The following is a 12,392-nucleotide window of genomic DNA, read 5'->3' as shown; positions in this document are numbered from 1 at the left end:
CAAAGATAGTCCGAACGAAAAAATAATCCAATAATAGTACCAACGAATGCCAACAAATATATATATATATATATATATATATATATATATATATATATATATATATATATATATATATATTCACCCAGCCCAGCGTGTCGACATCATCGGATGCCAACAAAAAAAAGTGTAACTATCAAGCGCTAAACCGGATCTAAACTATCATGGAAACAAGGAGTGGGCACATTCTTATCTGGCCTGGCTGGGATTGTTCACCATAAAGGTAAGGGTCCTCGGACAAGGCAGCTCACTCATCAACAACAAGTTCTGGATCGGATGATGCCCCTTTTTATATGGCTTTTTTTTTGTACTTCTTCTTTCTCTTCAAGTTCTATGGATGTCCAACTCATAGGGAAGCATGACAAGGGCTTATATATATATATATATATATATATATATATATATATATATATATATATATATATATATATATATATAAATGTTGTAAAAATCTTTTGACGGTAGCTCGACGGTCGACTGGTGTTAAGGGATTAATCGGTATTGGCGGGGATTAATCGGTGATTAATCGGGGACCATAAATTATTAATAAAATATTAAAATTAATCAAATATTAATATATCTTAAGAACAAGTATTTCACATTTAGTAAATAAGAAAATTTGTAATTTGAAAATTACAAAATATGAAAATATGAACAGTTTGGTATAATATTTGAAATTTTGAAAATCTAAAAATTTTGGAGTAAAAAAAAGAGTTGATTTTTTTAAATTATATATATATATATATATATATATATATATATATATATATATATTAATTTTTTTTTGACCTTTTTGACTTTTTATTTTGATTTTTTTCGAATTTTTTGACTTTTGTTGACCGATTAATCACGCGAAGACCGATTAATCCCGCCAAACCCGATTAATCCTAAATCTCTGATTAATACCCTAATCCTCGACGGTTGGAGAATGTCAAACGATTAATCCACGATTAATCGTCGATTAATTCCGATTTCTGCAACCATGATATATATATATATATATATATATATATATATATATATATATATAATAATAATAATAATAATAATAATAATAATAATAATAATAATAAAGAAAAGAAAAAAGATGCATATCAATCATCAAATATGTATAAAGTTGGAGAAAATTTTAGTTTACCTTTTTTTTTCTCACTATATGTAATTTATTTAAAACACTTAAGATTCTTTAATAAATAAATCAAATTGTTATATTTTTCTTGAGTTAACCCTTTTTGTAATTTATGGTAATTATTAAATATGATATATGTTTACGGGTGGGGATTGAATAGTCTTGAAAAGTACATATGGGATGTTTTTTCCTTTATTGGCATTGTTTTTCTCCTTTTCACATCATCTTTCTTCTATTTGTTTTATGTCCATCTTTTCTTTGCTTTCATATTCAAAGACTTGAAAGGCAGCAAAATCGAAGATGGAGTGTGCCTTGAGTTCAACTTGTCACAATTACACTTTATAATTTAAGAACCAAATATTAACCTATAATATCATCAATAATGATTCTATCCGATGCTAGTAGCTTATTATATCTGTAACAGTCAATCAAACTTTATTAAACTAAAATAGCAGAGTTTATCCCCCCTAAAAACAACTTAGGATGAATCAAATGGGGATGCTGAAGCCAATAAACCTAAAGTGCCTTAAACGTTTGACATCTAACCAAAATTCAAGAATAAGAAGTACTATTATGACCCTTCTTTTTCCTTGTCTTCATTCTTTTTGTTCTTTGCTTCTGTGATTTTCTCTCTATTTTACTTATTTCATGTGCTATGTGTCAAGTTCTACTTAAATACGAGTTTTGTAGCCTTTCGGAGGAGGCATTTTGTAACATCCATAAAAATTACAAGAAATTTAAGCTTTTTTAAAACAACCCAAAATCGTAGAATGTTTACAAAATCATTGTTTTCAAAGCATTGTTCCATATCATAGTATCTCATAGATAAAACAGAAGATGTGTATGGTCACGCCTTCGCCTTCCCGCGATCATCCGAAGTACCTGAAACCACAACTAAAAACCGTAAACCAAAGCTTAGTGAGTTTCCCTTAAAATACCAACACATAAACAACTAACATATACTACAACATGTCGGGTCCAATCAACCATCAGGTTGGAATACCCCAGGCCTAATCAACCATCGGGTTGGAATGTCAATATACTATGGGTCAAGTTAACCATCGGGTTAGATACCCCAGGCCCAATCAACCTCCGGGTCCGGTCATCCTCGGGATGGAATACCCCAGGTTGGAATGCCAATATACAACGGGTCCAGTTATCCTTGGGATGGAATACCCTCGGGCCCAATCAACCATCAGGTTGGAATGCCCCGGTCTATTGGCTCACGCAGGAAGCAGCAAAGCCTCAACCACCAACCAAATATGTGCACATATAATAGAGACAATCAGACAGATCTACAGATCACTAAGTATATCATCATCCTATGTACCAGGATACCGATTTAATAGATCACTATGGCATAACATACTACCACAGTCTGGAAGACTTACCTCACAGTCTGGAGAAAAGTACAGTGAGGAAGACTTACCTCACAGTCTGGAGAAAAGTTGATGAGGTCTTGACTCTAACTCTTAGCTCTAACCGTCACCTATCCAACCAAATGACCAATCTCAATCAAAATCCAAATACCCTTAAGACAAACTTGGTCAAAGTCAAAGTCAAACTGGTTAAATCAACTGAGTCAACTCAGTCGAGTCAACCTACAGTGAGTATGCGCGACGTACTCCAAACGTATGTTGAAAGTACTCAAGTGTTTACCACCATCGGGGTGGATGACCTCGTACACGGTGCGTACTCCAGGTACGTGGGGCGTGCTCCCAGATATCCAAATCCTTCATTAAGAGCTTAATGGCTTAAGCTCTCACGTCCATCTTTCAGATCCATGGCTAAAATACCATCAAGAGTCATAAAATTTCTAACTTTTTGACTTTTCATGTCCATTTAGAGCTTAACTCAACTTCTTAATCCATTAAGACCTTCTAAATGATGTATGGAGCAAAACCAACCATTTGAAACCCATTTTTATGACTCAAGACCCATCTAAAGGTCTGAAAGGACAACTTAATGGGTCAAGAACATGCTATGTTCATTAATCTCCATATTTGGGACAAAAAGGACCAAGATTCATTCTAACACAAGATCTAAATGAAACTTTTCGAAGTTCAGAACTTGATACCTCAAAATGGTGCAAAAAGGTGGTGTGATCCTGGAAAGAGCTTCACTTCTCCAAGGTGGTCTCTCATTCCTTCCTTCTTCTTCAAAAGGGCAAAACACACACTCTCAAGCTTAGAAATGCTTTACAAGATGGATCAGGGTTGCAAAAACATATCAAGAGGATGGAGGGTGATGAGGTGATGGGAAATGAGGCTATAATTGGGTTTAAGTATGAGCCAAACCCTAAAAATTAGGGTTTTCATGCCTGGCACGTATGCCTACATACCAGGGCACGCCCTAGTACACTACACGTACGCACGTACGCATGGCGGACTCCCCCAACACAATATTACGAAAATGCAAATAGGGCCTTATAACACACTTTCTTTCACTTAGGATCAAAATTGCAATATAATAAAATTATAGGGTCAAAATTAGAAGTACCTTATCATCAGGATGTTACACATTTAATAATATTGTCAATAAGTACCACTTGATTTTTGAAGACAACTTTCTGGTGGGATGTTTAGTATTGGTTCGCCTCATCATTGTAAGTCGAAGTTTATATAAAAAAATGAGGATAGTAATCGCATCCTGCAGACAGACTTCTTCGAGGTAATTCGTCATTACTCCATCCATATTACACATAGTTGAGCCTACAATTGATTTCTTTCATCCTTGTTATCGTATTGATAGTAATGGTGATTAATATGTTGGTGATTTCTATCACTAATATTATTTAATTATAATGATGTTAATTTGTTGATGAATGTTATCATAATAAATAAGCAAATTAGGGTGGTGGAGAGTGCATATGTATTTAAGTTTGTCTTGCTTGAAAGTACACTGTTATTTAGGTAAAAGATCTTGAGCTAAAGGGGGTCTGAGGGTAGCTCCCCTGGAAGCCGGGTGCAAAGGGTGAAAATCCCTGATAGGGTCCAAGGGGCAGAGCCACTATCTAGGGTCGAGATGGAAATAAACGCGGTTTTAGGGTACTTAGTTTGACATGGTTACGAAACTGCCATATGGTGATTTTTTCGCAGTTTTCAAAAAAAGGAGTTATCTCCTAAAACCTTGCATTGTATTCTCATCGAGGGTTTGTGTTTTCTATATGTTTAGGTTATATATATATATATATATATATATATATATATATATATATATATATATATATATATATATATATATGTATATATATATATATATATATATATATGTATATATATATATATATATATATATATATATATATATATGTGTGTGTGTGTGTGTATGTGTGTTATCATCGCGATTCTGAGTCATTATATGACTCTATATCTTGTGTTCGTTTTGTTCACGTGTATTATTAATTTTTGTATATATATATATATATATATATATATATATATATATATATATATATATATATATATATATATATGTGTGTGTGTGTGTGTGTATGTGTGTGTGTGTGTGTGTGTGTTATCATCGCGATTCTGAGTCATTATATGACTCTATATCTTGTGTTCGTTTTGTTCACGTGTATTATTAATTTTTGTTTGATACTTCAACGCTAGCGGATAAGGTTCAGCCAGCCAAGACAATCGAAGGGCAAGATCATTTCGGTGTATAGTTTTTATGAAATCCAACAACCACATATTATGACCATCCTAGACATTGTTCTTGTAATAGCCCATCTGTAATATTATTAATAATAGTTTTTATTTGAAGGTTAAGGGATAAGCCTAACCTAAGAGAGTAAACCCTAAGCGATAGTCGTGTTTATGTAAGAAAGTAATGATTCACTATAGCCAATAGCTCTAATACCAATCTGCCACACCCCCAACCAGCGGCAGAAACACCTGCCTGAGCGACGTAGCCATGGATCACAGTTATTAAACATGCATTGAATAATACAAAATCAATATGAAAATGTAAACTTATATTATTATCGAACAATGTCATTGTTTACTAGTATATTATAAAAACACAATATGTGTATAACAGTTTGGCATTTACTAAATATAGTGCAATAATCAAAACTTCCACAGGTCTTTAGTGTGCGTGATCTTTCAGCTGGTTACGATCCGGAGAATACATGTATTTTAAAGATATATCAACAATAATGTTGGCGAGTGTTGCTATGTAGATCTCCAGGTGTGTGGCTAGTTATCCTTATAAGAGTCCATCTAATGAACACTCAGGAGGTCATACTGCATAAAATGAGAAAATGTTAGGTTAGAAAGCCACACATGGGGTGGACCCCGGTATAACTCTTTGATTCCTAAGTTAGATATTTCTTTTTACATAGTGGGAATATGTTGCTTTTTTTTATCTCTTTCCATTTGAGAAATACACTTACCTTTATGCAGATGAAGCTCAATCCAGTTCGTAACTTTCTAATTTGTATCATGTATTGATCTATAGGTTGCAAGGGTAGAACCCTTCTATAGAATAATCCCACTTTTTCATTTTTCCTGGGATGATGCTTAGAATATCTTATACGGAAGATTTATTGTTATTTTATTTATGCTCGGCTCGGTAAAATGGTATTCGACATGTGTTGCGTGTTTGTTCCTTAGCTTCTTCCTTTTGCAGGCCTATTCTTGCATAGGTATGGCCCACACACCATTAAGCCCCTAGCCTATTTGTTAAAAGCGGTTGCTAAACTGTTTTTAATAATTTGGCTTAAATTTGCAATTAATTCTGTCAGGAAACCAAATGATTGTGGTCATTACATGCGCCTTGGTATCTGTGGCGACATCCATTTGATTGATTTGGCAGCGGTTGCCTTTCCTGCTTTTCACCTCTTTTAAATGCATGTCATATCCCTCAATGCCATTCCTATTGCCTTCTTCATTATCCATTGATTCTTCTTCCAATTTTCCCCTTTTCTTGAAAATTATCATATCTCGTTTGATAATGGTTCCTCTTCTTTCTACTATGACCCATGAACGTCTTGATCAGATTTCACTAAAGTATCATATTCTTGAAGAAATTGCCATCGTTCTTCCCAATTCCACAGTTATTATCGAGCCTCTACCTCCGGGGAAGATTGGGTTTTATGTATATTACTTTAAGGCTGGTCTGCACGTGCCCCCATCTCCCTTTTATGTTCTTATTATGGAGGCATACAAGATTCATACTTGTCAACTAAAACCTAATTCTATCTCCAAAATTGTTTTTTTGAGTTATTTTGTCATGCCCCTCTCATAGTTCCTACCGTTTCCTTTTTCCAATACTTCTTTCAGATTTGTAGCAACGGTGCTTGGTATTATTTTTGTTTTTTGTGTTCGTAGTTTGATTGAAGGTCTTCCTGAATCCATCAAAGATGGAAAATGGAGTTTGTCTGGTTGATTGCAGTCGATTTACTTATTACATTGTTTTCCATCCTCCTAACACTATTATTGATCAAAAGCCCAATAGGACTCCTGATTTGGTCCAATATATCGACAAAATCTCTCGTTTTAATGTTGTTATGAAGAAGTTTCTAGAAGCAGTGTTAGGGTAGGTTAGTATGAGTCCTTACTAGATTTGCACGGTCTTAGTTCCATCATTATTCGTCCAAGGACTAGGTACATTTCCATATTCTTGTTATTTTTTCTTGTTTTGTTGTCGTGCCTTGGTTATGTACACATTTTATTTTAGATGGGCACCAGCTGCCCTTTGTTTTGTCTGATTTTGTGGAGGGGAAAATTTTATCTTGAGATCTTGGTTCTGATGACTTTGAATTGTCGGAGTGTGACGATAGCTTCACTAACAATGGTAATGATGGTAGCAATTCTAGGGATGTTGAAGAAGAAATGGAGTATTTCATTAGATTACACGACTCGTATGACGAAAATGATGGCAAACACACTCCTAATATTGCTACTATTCAAATTCATGTAAATGATGATGAAGATGATGGTGAAGGGAATGGTGCTGATAAGGGGAGTCTTTAGTTAATCGGAAGAGATACAAGGCTTTGTTTGCTACGGTTGTACTTGCAGATGTGTTGTCTAGTGGGGAGGGTAGTACCGCAGGTTGGGTTATAAAGAGATCTCGTTCCATGGATCCAGGGTACATTCCAATCATTTTCTCATAGCTTGGGAATTAATCATCCATCTTCCTATATTCAGAAACTGAATTCTACCAGTCCACCTTGCGCGGTTGCTACTCATCCGTCTGTTCCCATGTATGTTTCTTCTTGGGAATATAGGCGAGATCAATCGCTGTTGGATCTCATGGCAACTATTTCTTTCTTTGATAATTTTTCTTCGCCTAGCACTTGTTAAAGGTGGTTCAGGAAGCATACCCAATATATGTTTAAAATCAAACTTGTGGAAAACATGGTATTAGGTTAGAAGTGATTTCTTTTTTGGATGCGAATGATGCACTTCATTGAGAGAATCGTGGCTACCGGATGATTTCAATAGAGTGTTTGATTTGGTGAAGCCTTTTGTTACTTTTTCCGTTGGTGTTTCTCATAATGTTCAAGTTTTTTGTGGCCAATATGTGGGTTTTGTTGAGAAGGTTTCCAAGTTGGAGAAAGTTTATGTTGGTGCTGGTATGGTCAGAGTGAGAAGGCTGTTCTAGAAAGCAAGGTGGCAGATTATCAGCAGGTGGAAGAGGATGCTACTTCTTAGAAGGGTAAACTTGCATCTCTTGAGTTGGATAAAGTTGATTTAGTGGAAAAAATTTCAATGATAGAACATGTTATTTGGAAGTTGAAAGGTGATCTTAGTGTATCGTCTTTGAAGTACACAGATCTTCAAGCAAATATGACGGGGTTGGATGGTCAACTTCGCAAGCTGAATGAGGATATGGAGTGGATGTTTTCTAGAATTATAGCTAAGGTGGTGGACAAGTTTTTTTTTAGTCTTCTTTCTATGAAGCTAATCGAGATTTGCAGACAATTTCTGTTGATTTTGGTAGAAGATAGGGATATGAAATGATGAAAACCGTACATGGTTTGCGTTTCCTGTTTTCACCATTTGAAGGTGGCATTCTCCTATTTGTTCTGAGGTGATTACCTTGATGAGTTAGGCTTTCCATTTATCTATGTGGAGAAATTGAGTGGTTTGATATCAGAGTTGAGTGGTAGTGGGGCTACCAATGAAAGTTAAGTGATAAAAACGATTTTCTTAATCGTTATGTTTGCTTGATTGTGACAACCCGAAATTTCTATCTTGTAAGTCAATTCAATCAATCAAAAGTCAGACTTGTTTTTGTTACCTTTTAGCCTTGTTAAGGGTCATTTTATGAGTTCCAAGCCTTGTACACTTAGGGATTGTGTGTTAGGAAGTGTTAGCTTGAGATCATCGAGTTGTAATCGAGCCGGAAACACCATCAAAAGGAGTTCATGACCCAAGCTAGGTTCACGGCCGTGAACCCTTCCTTGGCCGTGAACTCATGCCACATATATGAGTTTTCGCCATTTTTCTCTTCACTTCTCCATTTCCAGCTGTGAACACATCATTTCTCTCTCTCTCAAATATCATCCACACAAAGGCTTCTTTTCTCCTTAAAAACGTAAGCATTCATCCGCTTTACTTGTTTATACTTAGAAACCCTTTGATACTAACAATGATTCATCACTTTTCATCATCATCTTCAAGATCTTCAAGGTGTTCATAGGGCCGTGAACCAATCTTTGGTCGTGAACCCTTCATCAAGGGCCGTGAACCCTTCTTAGATCTAAGCTAGGGCCGTGAACACTTCAAGTGTTCTTGGACCGTGAACCGCCAAGGCCGTGAACACCTCATGTGTAGCCGTGAACACCATTCAACCTCCTAACTTTGATTCTAACACTTCTTTGTGAGTGTTTCCTAGTTCCTAAGGTTGTTTCCTATACTTATTAGTCGTTATAGGCCCTAATTCCATACATATATGTGTTATTATATGTTAAATAGGATCCGTTTGTGCTCGGGACTTCACTTGGCATACTTAGCATCCTATATCAAACTTTCATCTGAGTCACTCACATCAGGTGAGTTCATACCCCTATAATCTATCTTTTACATGATTTTAAATGCTTTTAGGGGGGATACAAGTTGAACACAATCTAACTGTGTTAGTAAATACTTGTTATATTAATTACATAAAAGAATTCCTTACGCTTTGAATCTTTATTTTTACAATAAAGGATTACCCAATACTTCCATAATGACTTAAAGTCATGTGAATTATTTTCAAAATCACATAAACTCTTTTAAGATACCGTTCAACTCTTTAAAATGTATTTATAATTCTTTTAGCTTATAATTGTCAAAATCATGTTCATATATGTATAAGTATATAAATAAGACTTAAAGGGCTTAGGACTAAGGAGTTTCATTCTTTCCTTTTCCTTGACTGGATGTGGGCTTAAGGTGGGGTTATTTGTCCGAAAGCCGTTTCCTTCTTAATTATATACATTATACATATGAGAATATAAAAGGTTACTTCAGTCGGTATCATTACCTTTGTATCATACTGAGCAAATGGGTACTTTCAGGATAGATCATGCTAATCAGATAGAACGTATAAATTATAATAGGTATAATTTATGAAACAAATGAGAAATCTATTTTTTAGATAAGTATATGAGGTCTAAAATACTTTGTCAAGAAAAGGGTATAATTCGATCTTTACTCAAACTAAAATGTGATGGTACGTATTCAGGACATAACAATACTTGCTATGTTACATTCTTGTAACCAAAGTCTCCTGGAGGGAGAGCGTGCATTGTGTGTCTAGATCTATACGAGACTGATAATCCCACATCCTGACTGCTAGCGACAGTCCGGCAGACCAGCCATGGGGTGACAAATGTCACATATTCAGTTTCGACACCAGTAGGTCGTCGTGTTCATTCTAGTCCAACATGGTTACAACTTTATCACATTTTAACCCTAATTAACCAGGTTAATATTAGGGTAGTTATTCACTAGTAGTTTATTCTTTTTATGAAATACTACTATAGTAATCACTTTCAATAATCAAAACGGAACGGTTTTATGGGGATTTAAAACTACTTATCAGAACGGTTTTATGGGATTTAAAACTACTTATCAGAACGGTTTTATGGGGATTTAAAAACTATTTATCAGAACGGTTTTATGGGGATTTAAAACTACTTATCAGAACGGTTTTATGGAGATTTAAAACTACTTATCAGAACGGTTTTTATGGGGATTTAAAAACTACTTATCAATTGTAAAGCAGAAAATATAGGATTTTCTGGAACGTAGTCATTCACTCTCTTTAAACTAGTATAACATAAAGGACCTTTAGTGGTTAATTCTGTAATTCCTTATTTTATACATCAGAGTTATATATAAGTAATATCCGATTGACAGTGAAATGTGCGATTTCCGCCTCATTTCCTATTCCTTGTTTGGTTGTGGGTTTAGGGCAGATTCACACATTTAACTGTACGTTCGATATTAGGTTATATATAACTAGTATAAACTAAGTAATTATAGAAGGAACTTTTACGGTTATCATATTATCACGTCAGAAAATATAGGATTTTCTGGAGGAACCAGTAAAGTTTTCCAAGAACTTAGAGTATGCTTCATATAACTAAAAATACTTATGAACTCACCAGCTTAAATGCTGATCTACTCTTTCAAAATAACTTGTATTCTCAGGAATCCAGTAGACAGGTACACTCCCGAAGCTTTTGAGAAGATAGCCTAGTACCGTGCTACGTCTTTTGTCTTTTACCATAATTACTTTGATGTTTGAATATGTAATGTTTAAACACTTATGTAAAACTTATACTTATTAATGCAATGCTTTCTTGTACTTTGATTACTATAATGCATGTGTTGTGATACTTACATGATGTCTTCCGCCCTCGAACGTTTCTGCCGTTCTGGTTTGGGGGTGTGACATTGATGTTGGTTGTGGTTTGATGAACATTTTTCCTTTCCATGTTTCTTTTTTCTTCATGTTCGATGTACTGACTGTCACCTTGTTTAGTTTAATGAACATTTTGTAGTTTCCGTTTAATCACTCATTGTTGTTGCCTTGTCTTGTTTTCTTAGATGGTTATTATCTTGATATTTGTTCCTCGTATGTTCGTCTATGTCCTATAAGAAAGCCTTCTCATTTTTTAAGTATACTGTTGGTTCTTTGCTTCTATGATGCTTTTATTGTTTACAACCCATTTTCTTGTTCCTTTTGTAAATATTTTCTTGTTTGTATCACGTAGGCCCTCTTTACTTCAATTGTCGTATACAGTGGATATGTCCCTGCGTTCATCTTTTTCTAGGTTACTTTACCTAAATAAATGCTTAAGCGTGTGACACCCTAATATTTATGTAATTATAACAGTTTATCTTGGCTATTTGTCACAAGGAAATATGTTTTTCAGCTGTCATAGTAGTATTTTCCGAATTCTGGCTCCTAGCCATTGTTAGTGTAGTCGAGGAACCAAGATATTTGTATATTCTTTCGCTTAAATGGCCAACTTGGATCAATTTGTAGTACTTTCTTGTATTTTATCATTGTAGTTGGCTGATCAAGCTAATTCTATAGGTCTGTATTCTTAGGCTAAGCAGCTAACCTTGTTCAAATTGTGGTATTTGACCCTGACAAGAGTGTGGTCGGCTGACCGAGCTACTTGTAAAGAATAAATGTATTCTTAGGCTAAGAAGATATCCGTGGTCAAGTTGTGGCGTTTTACCGTGATATGAGTGTAGTCAGCCAATTGGGCTACATGTAAAAAATATATGTATTCTTAGGCTAAGTAGGCAGCCTTGGCGAAGTTGTGGCATTTGACTATGATATGAGTGTAGTCGAATGAACTAGTTACTTGTAAAGAATATATTTATTCTTATGCTAAGCAGATAGCCTTGGTGAAGTTGTAGCGTTTTACCGTGATATGAGTGTAGTCGGCTGACCGAGTTACTTGTAAAGAATATATGTACTCTTAGGCTAAGTTGGTAGCCTTGGGTAATTTGTGGCATTTGACTGTAATACTAGTGTAGGTGGTTAACTGAGCTACATGTAAAGAATAGATATATTCTTATGCTAAGCAGGTAGCCTTGGTCAAGTTGTGGCGTTTGACCGTGATATGAGTGTAGTCGGCTGACCGAGCTACTTGTAAAGAATATTCTGCTCAATGTTTTACGGAAACATCATTTCTTTCATTACTCATGAGTAAAGTGATTATTGCTTTCTTGTGACCTACATTAGTGCTCTGCATAGGACCTTGTTG

This window comes from Lactuca virosa, chromosome 6, assembly GCF_052849685.1.
Source record: "Lactuca virosa cultivar CGN04683 chromosome 6, Lactuca_virosa_CGN04683_v6, whole genome shotgun sequence".
NCBI lineage: Eukaryota > Viridiplantae > Streptophyta > Magnoliopsida > Asterales > Asteraceae > Lactuca > Lactuca virosa.
The sequence above is the reverse complement of the archived record's forward strand: the minus strand, read 5'-3'. Positions refer to the sequence as shown.